The sequence below is a fragment of the Lepisosteus oculatus genome, chromosome 2 (assembly GCF_040954835.1).
Source record: "Lepisosteus oculatus isolate fLepOcu1 chromosome 2, fLepOcu1.hap2, whole genome shotgun sequence".
Classification (NCBI taxonomy): Eukaryota; Metazoa; Chordata; class Actinopteri; order Semionotiformes; family Lepisosteidae; genus Lepisosteus; species Lepisosteus oculatus.
Genome location: NC_090697.1, coordinates 17,565,598 through 17,582,283, shown reverse-complemented (window position 1 = coordinate 17,582,283; position 16,686 = coordinate 17,565,598). Strand labels below are relative to the sequence as shown.

General features: G+C 37.4%; 1 protein-coding gene across 6 annotated transcripts in view; it reads right to left on the bottom strand.

Annotated features, from left to right (window-relative positions):
- The window catches only part of gckr (glucokinase (hexokinase 4) regulator), an 80,131-nt gene that overhangs the window by 51,571 nt on the left and 11,874 nt on the right, over window positions 1-16,686 (bottom strand). Inside the window, exon 2 of one of the 6 annotated variants that reach the window (XM_069197777.1) lies at window positions 1,932-2,056. The exons of 4 other annotated variants lie outside the window; for them this stretch is intronic. The gene's annotated coding sequence lies outside the window, so the exon portion shown is untranslated. Of the gene's footprint in view, window positions 1-1,931; window positions 2,057-9,774; window positions 9,821-16,686 lie in introns of those variants that run through there. One more of the 6 variants, XM_069197784.1, reaches the window with a different exon arrangement.

The following is a 16,686-nucleotide window of genomic DNA, read 5'->3' as shown; positions in this document are numbered from 1 at the left end:
TTTTTCTTATCAGTAGGACTAATCGTAATCAACCAATTTCAAAGTGTAATGGTTAAAGGGCAGGGGAATATAAGGCTGCCACTGGAAACAAAATTAACTGTACATCTGTGATGCATGCTTTGCACCAAGTTGCAGGTGCTGTCTTGTAGTATTCAGTCCCATTCCTCTCATACAGACTGGACAAGCAGGTTCCTGTTAAGTAAAACATTCAGGTTGAACCCCACACCATCACTGTCATATTCATGAGTCATAAGGATGTCTGTTATCCTGCTTGAGGCTTGTCTTATGAGGATAAACGTACAGTAGGGGCAGCAAGTGAAGTCAATATCTTGTTGCAAGCTGGCATTTTTGGCGCAGTGGAATTGGCAGGGTAAAAATAATCACAAAAAACAAAGAGCATGACAATAAGTCAATCTTGGTAAGGTGTTACGGCTCATGCTTTTAATAGCTGGACAGTTCTGTAATAACAGGTTAGTATTTGCTGGCTGTGAAGATCCCAGATAGCAAGCAGCAGAGAACTAATGCAGCCCAGTCTCCAACACACAGCTGGCACAAAGACATTGTTCTCTTGACAAGCAGCATAAACTCATTATTTTCCTTTTTACTTTCTCCACCTTGTTATTCCATAGGTTAAATAACCTCGTCACTTGTACCTAATCAACTCTGTCATTGACGAGGTGATTTAGTAATTTTGAAAAGGTCAAAATAACTAAAGTATATTTATTAAAGTGACACATTTCTTTTGATGCTCAGTGTGTCCCTTTTCCCCTGGTTCCTGATTCCAGGATGGACTGGTGTCTCAGCAGGCATGTGCTGTTAGAGCTGCCTTGTACCCTAGGATTCCAGAATGACTTCCAGCCTGGAAATGCGCCGGGCTAAGTAACTTTCAAACAGTGATGGAGAAAAATATTTACATATACATGAGGTATTTATGAATTCTTATTTTTTAATACTGGGCCTTTTCATAAAATTAATGTATTAGTTTCCTGCATTCAGCCTTTGAATGAATTTAATCTGGTTCACAGTACTTCAGAAATACTATATCTAGTTCAGTGTTAATAATATGACGTGATCCATACCATTTTGCAGAAAGAAACCAATATGTGTCAGACTGATTGATGAACATTTAAAAGCAAAATCTAGAGAAACCCTCTTAAATTGTCTGAAGTAAAATCATATTTCTCTTACTACTGTATGTTCAATAACTTCCAGTAATCTTTATATTTAAGTAACAGGTGACACAGACTTTGTGCTTTACCAACTGAAAGATTAATTTTATTATCAACCTCCGAACTAGTCGAGTGTCACCTATTTGTCATCAGCTGACAACCTCTAATACCAGCTTTTCAAAAGACAGATATTATCTAATGACAAGCAAATGTATAACCAGAGGACTGGCTGCTATCCCTTTTCCTTCATGGTGATAATTTGATTTGAAGTTTGTGCTGAAGATGACAGATGAGCAAAAGAGGATTTCATTTTCTGATTCTGCTCATGTCATCAAACACAATCATTTCATTAATCACTGAAGGAATAGAAAACTTGTGAGACATTCTTGAAAATTCTGCCTATGGCTCACAAATGTAACAGACTCAGCAAACATTCAAAACACAGCAATCTAATCTGACATATTTAAATCTCCTGGATTTTATAGATAAGTGATAAGTGGACGGTCCTCCATAAGTAAACAAAATGAGCATAATGAGTTATCACAAGGTATAATATGCTATAATGCTGCACAAGGAGTGGAAAGCTGAGGGAAGGAGTTGCTTTTTTGGAAGTATGTCTCAGAGACTGCATCTGTAGGAAATATGCAACTCAATGAACTACAGCTGTGGGCGGTCTTATAAAGGTTTATAAAAGACTAATAAAAGTAGAGTTGCATCCAAAAGCAAGAGAAGAGAGTGTCTTCTAAGCAGTGTGTAGTTTACCCAGCACAAGCAGGGTGAGGCACAAGATCTGGCCAAGCCAGAGTAAGTGTGGGGCCAGGTGTCTGCATTAATGTGTCCTCTTGGCTCATGTGGAGGCACAGCAGTGAGACTGACTGGGCCAAAACCTGAGAGAGAAAGAGAGAAAGCAGGTCAGTGTTCGTCCATGTGCAACATTGAGGAGCAGAAGTACAGTAGGATCCAGGAAAAACCATACAGTATATCAGAGAGCAGGAAGGATGTAATAGCAAGGGAAAGATTCCTTAAGGTAGAAGCCTTGGTCATTGTCATATCGGGTTGCCAGTAAGGAAAAAAAAGGTGGTATAGCAGTTCTGGCTGTAAGTCATACTATATGATATTAAGGTGTATGTGATCATTCCTTGCTAACAAGTCTGCATGCATCCCCCACTTGGAACATGCCTAAATAGTGAGGCATCTGCATTCCTTTTTGTACCACAAAGGCTAGAAGAACTGTGATCCTCTCACGACCATAAAATCATTAGACCATAAACAGAGTAGGTCTGGTAATTCTGCTGAAGTCAAGAGAAGAGATTTCCCCCATAACCAAGAAGGTCATACATTTGGGGTCACTGCTTAGCTAGGAATGCAAGCCAGGACTTTTGTTAAACTTCAGTTTCACTAAACTGTGCAAAGATAACTTTAAGTCATTAACCACTCTGTTGAAGTTAAATGAAGACATCACATGTTCATACTAAAAAAAACATATCCAACCTCAAAGAACGATGGATATCTGAGCAAATGCCAATAGAGTAGATATCACTTGTGTGGTATTAAATTAAAGAGCATTTTATAATAAAACTGAAACAGTCAGAATTCTGATATCAACAGGCATTATTTAATGGATTTAAAATTTAGAAAACAGATTATTCTGATCCATCCACAATGATTGAGGGCTCCCGCTTGAAAAATTGAGTCACCCCTTTAGTGGAGAAATGAGGTGCAGACTCCTCCCATTGTTTGTCCAGAAAACCAGAATTCAGATCCAATAAAATTCATTCTTTATTGCTAAAAGACAGCATGGCATACTGGATGAGTTGCCATATCTCAAGATACATTTAAAAGAAAAACATTTCTGAGAGGTGTCTGCAATGGTTGTGATGGATTCAGACTCATACAGTATGTTTTGGTTTGAGGAACATTTTCAAATCTGATGACTGGAGGGCTTCAGAGACGCATTGCAGATTTGATCTGTTGAAACCTCAGCTAGGTTTAGGGTTAGCATTCCCACACTATTTAGACATTTTTTCCTTTTAGTGCAGGATTTTGGGTCACATATGAACTTTAGGACGAGTGGTAATGTGTTCCTATCTGAAGATATTGAATCCTATCTTTTATATCAGAGACTTTTTATACTTTATACTGCTTATATTGTATATTGCACCATTCAGTAGTTCCATTCCAAAAGTGAGTCAGACCAACAGTTGTAAGAAAACATGTTCTACTGGTTAAACTCTCTTAATTTTGTCATTTAATGTGGAAATAGATGTATACCTGGAGTCAACATTTAATAGTTGTTCTAAACAGCATTTTTCTGCTTATTGAAATTTATTCCAACGAAGATACATTATTGAACAAGTTACATTTCCAAGAACTGTTTTCAACGGTTTTGATTGTTTTAGATTTATATTTATTGGTTTCAGGAACAATTTCAAATCTGATGACTGCAGGGCTTTCAGACACGCATTGCAGAAGTACTCTGTTGAAACCCCAGCTAGGGTTAGGGTTAACATTCCTACGCTACTTAAACATTTTTTACACTCAGTACTGGATTTTGGGTCCCAAGTAATCTTTACTATGGGTGGTAATTAGCTCCTATCTGAAACTTTTTTTGGGAGACTTTTGGCTGCTCATATTGTATATTGCACCATTTAGTAGAACTAAGTGAAAACTGAGTCAGTTGAAAAGTTGTAAGAATACCTCTTCTTCTGTGTTAAGTCTCTTAATTTTGATATTTATTGTGCAAATAGATGTAAAGGTGGTGTCAACATTTGACTTATAACCCAAACCCTCCACTGGCCTGAAATGCATGCTCACTTCAAAACCATTTTACAGCATTTATCAGTTGAATGAAAAAGCGCCTAAATAAGATATAGTATCCCCTTGCTTTTTTCAGTGGTTTTGATTGTTTAAGACTCATATTCATTGGTTTGAGGAACATTTTGAAATCTGATAATTGGAAGGCAACAGAAACGCATTGTAGAATAGCTCTACAGGGTTAGCGTTAGCAATTCTGCATTACTTAGACATTTTTCACACAGAGCGAATACAGGAAGCTGGGGGGCTGCAACACAGACTCCGCCGGTCCGAAAACAGTCTCTCGAATTGCGAGCTTCCTGAGAAAGGAGCTGGATGGCCAGAAAGGCAGACTTGAGGCCGTCAAGACTTCTGCTCTGAGTAAGCCTGGCTCTGTGCACCAGGTCAGCTGGAGCTGAAAACTACTAAGAACAAAGGAAGAAAAAATAAAAGGAGGCTCGGGTACGGAGAACTCCCAAATAGCAAGCGTCCTGCCTAAGTGGAAACAATGTGGGAAGGTTCAGGTACAGAGTACTGAAAATAGGAAAAATAGGTACTTGGGTACTGAAAAAATAGGAAAAACGAAACATAGGATTGGTTACAGAGAAAAAGAATAATGTGCCTTGTAATAAAAGAAAAAGAAGCAGACAAGTGCAGACAATACTGTCTAGCTCAGCAAACTAAAGAGTGGTGTGAGAAAGAGGTAGAGGTGCAAGAGTGCTTGTGAAAAAATGACGAATTGCCGTCGAACCAACTCCCCAGCTTGAGTCAGAAAAGCGGGAATTGAATAATGAGCTGATTAACACAGGTCGCAAAAATGTGATCTGTGATCTGTCAGAGCTGCAAAACCCTGGAGAACTGTGAGAATGTAACGGTTTCCCAGGGTAACTGCTAGCCGAAGGACGCCAACATGACAGTAGCAGGGAAATCTGCATGTTAAAGGAGCCTAGACTGCAAACAGTGCTATAATGCCTTACCACCCTGATGATAGTCAGAATGAAGGCATGCCTAGTTACCTTTTTAATCCAGTAACAACAGTGGAAATCTCTTCACTTGGTAGAACCCATTTGGTCAGTCCACCCAATTACTGTCTTCCCTCTTACCAGTGGATGACATGGCTACAACCAAGGCTATAACTCGGTATACAAAGTGATAATATCACTAACCTGTCAATTTAAATCCTCCTCCCTAATGCTGCAAGTGATTGGATAAAAAAGGATGTTAGAAATATGGTTAAAAGAACAGATTTAAATCAAGAGATTATGTTCAAGTTGAATACTGCATTTATAAGAACTCATTTAGAAAGCAGTACAAAACTTTGCTCACCAAATTAAAAAATAACTACACTTAATGGACTAAAAGGACCAAACCATTTTAGTTTTAGTGTTGACCAAAAAAGACCATGAAAGGACATGATTCATCAGAAATTCCCAGAAGCATTCTGGACTTCAGAATAAACTATGAAAGACAAACCAGAGGAAGTTTCCAGTAAGTGGAAATACTTTTAGAAATGAAGGTAGGGACACCTTTTTGGTTAGTGGTGGTAGCTACTCAGCCATGTTGTTGAAGCTGATATCGTAGCCTTCATTCCAGATGTAGAATCAATTTTATACTGTACGATTAACTCAATCAGTTAGGTGTGCCGATTGCATTTTAAACTAAAGAAATTTGAAAGATGCCATCACTTATACTAGCCCTAGTGTGAGTCTGTGTGTGTTTGTGTCTGTGTGCCCCCTGCGATGGACTGGCATCCTATACAGTGTTTCCTGTCTTGAACCCTTTGCTTGCTGGGGTAGATGACTATTGAATAAAATTCAGATTTAATATTTAAAACCAAATTTAAAAAATACATCTTTAAAGAAATAAATCCAAATATACTTTACTGCAAAGGTTTATTATTTTATGTCTTAAAATTTACCACTTAAAATGTTGTACTTGTGTCCCAGGCAGATCATATTGTGTGAGATTACTGTATATGTAGAAAAACCACACAGCTTTTTAAATTTTTCACTTCTGAAGTCACATACAACTGCCTATCAAAAATTCTCTACCATTTAATTGTATTGTCTTAAATGCAATGTGATTGAGAAGTAGGATGAAACGAATGTGTTTAGTGGAGAATATTCCAGATATGTAATTATCTAGAATTTGTATTCTTCTTTTATATCTGCTAAAACTTGATGGATGGGTTTAATTATAGATGAACTTTAAATCCTAATAAAAGAAAAGCCCCTTTGGCATTTAAAAAAATGGCATTATAGTTTTTTCAAAGACAAAAACCTTGATTTTTTGCTTCTTGTATATTATAAAAACTATAAAATACAGTTTTTACAATATTTGTTTTGCTATTTTTGACAATACAATATTTTTTTAAATGCTATCCATATTTGTGTTACTTGCAGAAAATAGGCAAAAATGAGGATACGACAGATTTGACACAAAGCAGAAAATGTAGGCCCTTCAGTTACAGATCTGCTTCAGTTACTGTGAAAACATGTTAGAGTTATGATTCTGGCGGCCATGTCTTCAATGGCAGAACAGGTGGAAGATGCTGTGTCACCTAGAATATTTCTTTGGCTTTTGGTAGAGGAAAACTGCAGCATAATTAGACTGCCTTTCACCACTGACACCTTGTTTCACCAGAAAATCAATCACAAAAATGTTGTTTCTTATCAGATACACTGCACTACACTAACAGAGGACAAATGATAAAATATCCAACCATCCATTCATTTTCTAACCACTTCTTCCAGTTCAGGGTCACGGGCGAACAGAAGCCTAACCATCGCGGGGCAGATAAAACACATACACAGATGCACACACATTCACGCCGGGGCCCAGTTTTCCAGAAATCAATTAACCTACCAGTATGTTTGTGGACTGTGTGTGGGAACTAGAGCACTGGTAGGAAACCCACACGAACATGGAGAGGACATACAGCACTGCAAAGCAACAGTGCTATCCACTGTGCCACCATGCCACCCACCAAATATACAACAGTATATAAAACAAAAATTCAAATACAATGATATAAGACAAGACTAAGTCAAAAAAAAAAACAATAAGGCAGTTAGAAATTGAGAAATGCCTATACAGAGTAGAATGAAGCCCATGCAGTGGTGAACAATGTGTAAGTACTGTAAGCAGTAAGTGATTAAAGTTGTACAGTTGATGGTTTGGTTTACTGAAAGAATAAGAATTTAGAGCATTGCTGCATTGCAGCACTAGGGCCCTGAATTCATGATTAAAAGAATAGAATCACATTGATTTATTGATTAATTGAAAAATCACATTGATTTATTTCAATGGGATTATTAATCTCATTTGAAAGGGTTTCAGTGCAATGTACAGTGAGATAAAGTAAAATCAAAGGAAGTCGTTCCACCAACAAGCAAAAGCATATACTTGAGTATATGTTTTTGTGAGGATCACTAGATCAAAATTGAAACTAACCTTGATGGTCATCCTTGTAGTCGTCATTCCTACCTTACTGCTCACTACTAAATTGTGGACATCTTACAAGAGACACTTATAAAGATTGGAGTAATTTCACCAGTACTGTTGATTTGGTATCAACTGGGAGGATAAATGCACATAGATCAGTGTTTCCTCCATAGAAAGCACCACCTCCATAGAAAGCATTGAAGCTATGATAATCTGCCATTAAGTTGGTCTACTGTGTTGGTCATGTCATCTGGATATCGGATTCCAGGTTCCCACAGATGCTTCTCCTTTACCAGCTTAGCCAAAGCAACTTCACCAGAGAAGGCCAAAATAAGTATTTCAAATACATGGTAAAAAATAAACATGAAGAAATGTAACAAAGATATGAACCCCTGGGAGATTATGGACCCTGGCTAAACCAGATGGAGGAAGGATATCTGGGAAGAAGCCCACCCCTTGTTGTCCTAAATGTGTCTTGCTGGGAAGGAAGCAAAGTAAACTTGAAATTGAGCTCACCATGATGGGATTTCTCAATACTCATCCAGATATCAACTGAGACAACACCTGCTCAGCTCAGTAATATAAAATTTCATAATAGCCTTATGAGTCAACTACATAGACTTCATATTCTTAAAAGGCAATCATCTTTGACCTTGAGGGACAGCCAAAAATGAATGACACTTACCCTTGTGAGCATACATGTTATATAATAGCAGCATGGTAAGTTTAACATTACATGTCAAGCTTCATGCCTTTAATGATGAAAGCATGAATCCGACACGGATCTTATATGACAGTTTTTTAAACATTACTTAGAACTAAACAATCATCTGTGTTCCAAAGGAATTTAATCAACATGAATTCACAAAGTGCAGGTCTTGCTTAACTAACTTGTTAGTGATCTTTAAAAGTAATTTATAGAATAAGTAACATGGCATATTTTGAAGGATAATTATAAAGATTTTCAGATGGCTTTGAACATTTCTAAAACTCCACATAAAGGACTGTCGAAAGTAAGTATTCAATGATTTGCATTTATTAGATCAAAAACTTGTTAATGGAAAGAAAACAGTACAGATAGGTGGTGAATGCTCAAAGCTTCTGATGAAATTATCAGAATACCACATAGAGCTGTATTAGGGCATGTGTACTTCCTAATTTACACCACCGTTCTATATTTTTATACAATTTATAACTAGCACACATTTTTCTTGTCCAAAAGGACCCTGGGCTTTTTGTACAGGTATAAGAATTTAATATAAAAAAAGAAATCACCCTTGCCCTAAATGTTACTAGATACCATCTTTTACCATGATTTTATTTTTAAGTCATATGAATGTTTTTACAGAACAAAATTGAATGTGTAGTATTGTTACTTTATTCTGTTTTTCTTTTTTCTATAAATAAGTTGTGCAGTTGTGCAGATTTTCTGAGATTGAAAGAGTGCTCCTATTTTAGATTGAATGTGATTATCTATTTTATAATTCAGAAAAGAACAATAAAAGATTAATAAATGCACACCAGGTACTTACATTTTAAGAAGTCAGTTAATTAAGCAACCCTTGTTTCAGAGGACTGAAAGGTTTAATTAGCTCTTCCATTTAATCACACTGTTTTATGTCTAACATGAATGTATGCAACATCCATTAAGAACTACGGTATGTGCGAGATATCAAGTGATAGCCAAAGCAATTTAAACACTTTACGATAAAACACGTTTAGCTCCTGATTAAAATATGGCATACCAAACAAATGCCTAGGCATTAAGTGTTTTACATGTATGTGCAACTGTAGTTTGATACATATTTTATAAGGTAAGGTACAGTACACATATAGTCATACAATTACTATAGGAATTTGATTCCATAGGAGAGATGATTCTTTGATAGTTCATAGTCTATAGAAACACTTCACTCTAGGCTTCTGAAATGTTGTTATATTCTTACATCCATATAATATGGTATATTGTATTCAGTTTTCATGTGTGTTTTATTTATCACAAATACTGTTTGTTTTGTGGTTGTTAATGTTTTGATGATCATATTAAGAGAGATTGGTGTAAAAATAAATTTGTCTAATACTTTAATATCCAAAGCAAATTAGATTTGGACCCATTTATACTGTTACAGTAGGCACATTACAGAAGTAGAACAAGTGAAAGGTTTATTCCATGCAGAAAAGAGAAGAAAGAAAAAGAGCTCACACCTGAAGAGGGCTCCATGGCCGAAACATTGTTTTCTTTCTTCTCTTTTCAGCATGGAATAATCCTATTACTTGTTCCTTTGCAGGCTACGCATGCTGACGCAGCTTCCCACCTGAACTACATTACTGAAGTACCTTGCTCATGGGTACAACAGTGCCTTCTCACCTGGGATTCAATCCAACAACAGTCTTGTGTCCAAACCCATATTCTACTCGGCTGCCACTTGCGAAAAAGAAATAAAGATAGAAAAAAGGAATCAAGGTAATTTCACGTGGGACAACAACATCCTAGAATTTAATGTTCAGAATACTTGGTGAAATAGGTTTGGCTTAACCTGCTTGGTTAATGGGTAGCCTCCTGACCACATAAAAAAGAAGCTTGAGCCCCATTCAGATGGAGTGAACCAATGAGCAGCTGCAGGGTGGAGATCGGGCACAGGATGGAAGAATGCTTGAGATAAATGATGATGATGATGGTGACTACAGTATGTACAGCTGTGAACTGACTTGTTGTTATTACTCCTGAACATCAGTTAATAACTCCCATTTAAATAATAATAATAAACTATTTTAAATAGCACCTTTAAAGGTGACTTCTCAAAGCATTTTACAGAACGACAACATCAACAATAAAAAAAATACATAAGATATGTACGATGAGAATACACGAAACTGGACAGGAAGCCAGTGCAAGGACTCCAGGATAAGAGAAATGTGACCACTAGACCTGGTTAGGACTCTGGCTGGCATATTTTGGACATACTGGAGTTTGTTCGATGTGGATTTAGAAACCCCAGTGAGTAGAGCATTATAGTAGTCAATTCCGAAGAAGACAAATGTGTTGATCAGCTTTTCAGCCACAGTTAGTGATAACATAAGACATACTGTAGTCTAGCAATATTTTTGAGTGAAAGAAACATTATCCTAAAAAGCTCACACCTGAAGAAGGCTCCACAGCCGAAATTTGTGTTTCCTTTCTTTTCTTTCAGCACGGAATAAACCCATTACCTGTTGCTTGTCATTATGTTGCCTAGTTGGTAGAATGTCAAGCCTGCATCACATATCACCCCCATGTGTTTCCATTAAGACTAAAGTTCATACATAGATAGAGAGCATTCACAGACACAATTCACTATTATCTAATAGTTTTTTTAGACTTTAGGATTTGTTTTTTTTTTGGTCTTGCTTCTGAGTAAATAATATTTTAACCACACCGCTGAAAGAAAAATTGTAAAGATGTCCATGTTGTGGTCCCTAACCTAGTATTTAAGAGATCTCTTTAAACAATAAAAAATGTTATACTGTATTTGACACTCTAATTACTAGTTTATTCATTATGTTTCACTTGTTTTAAAGAAATTTAGGGTATCAAAATTTGCTTTGCTGAGGCTCCATTATTCTTTTATAAACCACTTTCTATACCGAATCAGGTCATCACACATTCTGTGTCTCAAACCCTTCATTTCCCCCTGAAATTTAAAATCTACTACTTTTACCTACTACTCTAGCACTTTATACTGATACCATACATCACGTTGATAATTTTATTCATTTTTACCAATTATGGGAACATAAAACTTTATCACAATCAAACATTTGAATAATAATGATTTTGTAGGTAATTTAAAAGTTTTGGGTTTCTAGAGTCATTCTCAACATGAGATGGACTGTTCACATGTTTTGCTAAGGGTTAAGCAGCATTGTTATTCTAATTTCACAGCCCTACTTTAAACAGTACTTTCTATTACCCCGTTATGACACTTTAAAGCTTTACACATTAACTTAATCCCTGATGCAGTTCTAGTGGATAAGACATAACATCCTTTAACAGAAACTAGGTTATTCACTCATTAAGCAAAATAAATTGTTTTAATAAACTACAGTAGAAGGTCATCAAAATATCATTAAATATTTTTGAATACTCATTTTACTAAAGAAATTGTAAGATATTCCATTAAGAATACTAATTTATGATATAGAGATCCAATTTATCTACTGTAGAATTCTATGCACATTTACTGTGAATGCTCTTAAATGCAATGAATAAATATTTGATCTACAGGATCGGACTATAACAGGCAACTGGTGTCCCTGACAGGATGGTTGCTGACGTCAGATGTCTTAATATAAATTTGAAAGGGTAGGCTGTTCTTTCAAAGGAAGACTTGAGTTCAGGCAAAGCTATTTACAGCAGGTGTTTTCATAATATCACAAATGGCAGATGGTAACAGCTAAAATACCAAACCTGAAAGCAAAATGTGCTATTTAATTGATTTCATGTATAATCTTTTTAAGAGATTAAATTAATCTATGCTTATAACATTGTTAAAGCTTGTACAGCTGAACTCCAATATTTGAATAGCACTTAAAGACCCAATTTTCTATTCAGCAGAACTACATCACAATTAAACTACTGCAGCTGTAGAGGAATTTGTACGGATGTTGCCACAGAATCAAATTTGTAAATGAAAGAATAGTCCACAAGGATAAATCAGGTGTGAAGCAAAAAAAAATAATCAAATAAACCACAACAACCACAAAGGATCAAGAAAAGTTCAATTCCACATTGAAAAGCAGAAAGAAAAGACAAGCTTCTCAAACCATTTGCGAGGGTGAGAGAGAAAGAGGAATGTAGCAGGGATATAAAGCACATGTGAAGAAAAGACAGAGCAGGGAAGAAAGCATCCAAACAAAGGGAGATGTTGGGGAGAGGTATGAAAAGCTGACATCTGTGAATGAATGGGGAGGATCTAATAATGATGTCAATGAGACAAATTGTATTCCTAATTTAAGGGTGGGTATAGATTCCAGTCTTTTCTAGAGTAAAGTCATATAATACTAGTAAAACAACAAAGCCAGAATGGTCAGTAAAATATTGGCCACCATCCATTCTATACCAAGCACCTTTTGTTGTTACAGACATCTTTGAACTGCAGATATATGGTATATCTAGTATGAAGTATATACAGTACATAACCTCCCTAGCCATTTACAGTATATACTACCCAGGTATTGGGTGTCTAGCAATCTCATAAATTGTTTCTCTATTAGAATCCGCCAGGCTATTTACATAGTTGACAGAGGAAAAAGACTGTCCAACTCTTTCAAGGAACATATTAGAGCAGTGTTCAATAATCTTTTTACAAGGACCGCAGGAACTCCTTCTCTAGAGGAAGGTCAACATTAAGCTAACTATGCAATATTAAACTTTGATTACTCCTCTCAGATCTGAACAGCAAAATGACAGGATTAAAAAAACAATCACCCAACCACCATTTAATTAAAAAAGCCTAAATGCACAAATGTGAGAATCTGAAATTATAATCCCTATACCTTTTCTAAATCAATCACTCCTAGTGTGGCTATTTACAAGTATAGACTGTAAAGCGGCCTCTAGTGGCACATTACCTGTGACTGCAACCCCTTCCTAAAATAACCTGTCACACACAGTTTATAATGAATGTAAATTTGATTTTGCATCACATCGTGCACTCCTCGGACATCCTCCTGAATTCAGGGAACATTATGACATTAATTTATGTGCTGCAGAAAAGAGCATTACATAACACAGAAACACCCATGTACTGTACTAGCAGGACTGTAGCAGATGGAAATTAAATGGAATGGAAATTCTATAATTCAAGAGCTGGGAAGCGTTTTGCTTGATATGGGATCAAGCAACATGTAAGAACACTGATAACAGAATGTGACAAGTTCATTAGATCTTATGCATCTTTTATGATGCATAGTTCTGTTTTGCATCTGTGGAAATCAGATGCAAAATCTACACATTTTTCTTTATCTCTATGATAAGACAATGTGCTTATTAATAAGATGCAGTGATATATTTTGAGGGATATACTGTTAACTGACTATAGTGAATGCAATTTATGCACTTCTATAATCAAAATAATACAGTAGAGACCAGTTAGGTCTTGGTTTCAGCAATGTCTTTTTATTTTGAGTGAATTCTGCACAGCACCTACTGTATACAGTATCAATTTTTGTACTTCTACTGTGAATGAATACATATGTGTGTGCATAAACCAAGCTAAGAACTCCACAGTATACTGTATTTTGGAAATTCGTAGTGTATAATTTTTAAAGTATAACACTAAAAAGTTGCAGATTTCAAAACCTGTTTTCCGGAGACATTGACTGAATTATTCTGAACAAAAAAAAGTTAAGTGTGGCAGAGCAGAAAGAAACCCAGCATTCTAATTTTTATAAGAGCCCTCATACACTTACAGTATCTTTCTGATTGAATGACATAATACTAGGCTGAATTGCGAGTGCACCTGCTCAAAGACTGATGGAGTGATTAGAGATTAGATATATTTCTGTATCTCTCTGTGTAGACAACACGTTAAGCTACATTTCTTCCCATACCTAAATGACATTATACATTATACTGGCAGAATAAAGCTTACATAATAGGAATCTTTTGACTCCCAGGCTTTTTGAAAAACATTACTGTATATAGCCTTTTGACTCTGTTCTTGACTGACAGTTGGAATAGATGTGACTAAGCACTCCATCTTATTAGATCACTCCTTTGTTTGCATGTAATCAAAATTATCTCGTTATGTAGTTTAGGTGGGTAGCTGCGTCAGCATGCGTAGGCTGTAAGGAACACTAGTGACGGCCACGACCACTCCAATCTCTCCGTCTGTGTTCTCAAAGACGGTTTTCCAAACTCATACATCAGAAAGACCACCAAAACCAAATTTATCCTGCAGCTAGGATCACACATTCCCCCTTCTCTTAATGACAGACTACTCTTCTTTTAAATTTTCTCCGTTCATTGGAAGTTTCATTTCACACCTCCCTACACCTATTCAAATCAAATCATATCAAAGTTTATTTATCAAATGCACAACAATATGGCGTGCAGCAGTAGTTGCTTGCAATGAAATGTCTTTTTCTGCGAGCTCACAAAAATTACAAGAATCACAAAAATCACAAAAATTCACAAAAACACAAAAGTCAGGTTACATTTTTTAAATTGAATACAACTCAATGTGAGTAGAGCTGTTATGTGTCCATGGTGTATGCAATATGTACATGTAGTGCAGTTATGCTGGATATAGTGAGAATTGTGTGTCCATGTAGCCATTACAGGTGATTTGCTAAGGAGCTACAGGTTGGCTATTTAGCAGTCTTATTGCCTGGAGGTAGAAGCTGTTCCGTAGTCTGTTGGACTTGGAGCGAATGCTTTGGTATACCGGACGGTAGGAGGGAAAACAGTTTGGTAAGCTGGTGATAAGTTGCGCTGACTTCACCACCCTCTGCAGTACTTTGCGATCCCGTGCGGAGCAGCTCCCATACCAGGCAGTGATGCAACCAGTCAGGATGCTCTCAATAGTGCACCTGTAGAAGTTGGCCTGGATATGTGATGGCATGCCGAACTTCTTTAGCCTGCGGAGAAAGAACAGGCGCTGCCATGCTGTCTTGACCACGGTGTTGGTGTAGTGGGTCCAGGTTAAATCCTCTGAGATGTTAACTCCCAGGAACTCAAAGCTGTTGACCCTCTCCACTGCAGTCCCATTGATATGAATAGTTGTGTGGTCTCTACCCTGATGTTTCCTATAGTCCACAATCATCTCCTTAGTCTTACTGATGTTCAGAGAGAGGTTGTTCTCCTGGCACCATACTGCAGGGGTTTCAACCTCCTCCCTGTATGCAGACTCCTCACCATCTGTGATCAGGCCAATGACTGTTGTATTGACAAACATGATGATGGAGTTTGAGTTATGCCTGGTGACACAGTCATGGGTAAATAAGGAGTAGAGGACAGGACTAAGCACACAGCCTTGGGGGGCTCTAGTGTTTAGAGTCATGGTAGAGGATATGTTGGTGCCCACCTTCACCACCTGGGGACGTTCCGTCAAGAAGTCCAGGATCCAATTGCAGAGGGAGGTGTTCAGTCCCAGGTCCTGGAGCTTGATGACGAGCTTTGAGGGCACTGTAGTATTGAATGCTGAGCTGTAATCAACAAACAGCATTCTCACATATGTTCCTTTCTTATCCAGGTGTGAGAGGGCAGTATGGAGGGCAGTGGCAATAGCATCTTCTGTTGACCTGTTCTGGCGGTATGCAAATTGAAGTGGGTCTAGGGTGTCAGGCAGTGAGGAGGTGATGTATGCTTTGACCAACTGCTCGAAACACTTCATGACACCTGATGTGAGTGCAACAGGGTGCTAGTCATTTAGGCAGCTGACTCTGGATTTTTTAGGAACAGGGACAATGGTGGTTTTCTTAAAGCAGGAAGGAACTATAGACTGAGCTAGGGAGAGATTGAATATGCCTGAGAAGACATCTGCCAGCTGGTCTGCACATGCCTTCAGAACGCGACCAGGGATGGCATCAGGGCCAGGAGCCTTGTGTGGATTGGTCTTACCAGAATGCCTGCCCGTTTACCCCTCTTCCTACGACGCCGTCTTCTTCCCAGTACAGGTACAGGTGAGACACCACAGTCCATATAGTCGGCAGTAATTATTAGTGTAGATTTAACTGTGTTAATATTCGATCTTATGTTCATAAGTGTTTGTCGCTCATAACTAATCACTGAGCAAGCAGTATGTGCAGTTAGCAGTACGAAAAACAACAAAAAATAAAGAAATAGACAAGGACAAATAGGAGCTCGCAGGACGGCAGCCTTCCCTGTCGGCGCCATCTTTCTATTCTGACTTCACACCTCTTGATTGGCCTCTCTTTCTGTCCCCTGCTCCCGCCTCTCACTCCTCCTCCCTCCAAGCCTTTGTTCTCCCACTACATTACCTTTGCCTACTGCCTTGTCTCTCTCACACCTGAAGAAGGCTCCATGGCCAAAACGTTGTGTTTTCTCTTTTATTTTTTTCAGCATGGAATAAACCTATTACTTATCTCATTATGCTAGCTAACCTAGATAAGAAAGTTGCATAATTTAAAGACTGTAGCTCTACCTAGTAACAGCAGCAGTGTACCAGAAAAATATAACACCTATCATGAGCTCAAATCTTTGCTGTGCAACTTCAGGTGCATTTAAAGTTCTTATTGTACCCAATTCCAGAGAGAATCTTTTTGGAGACCTGACTTA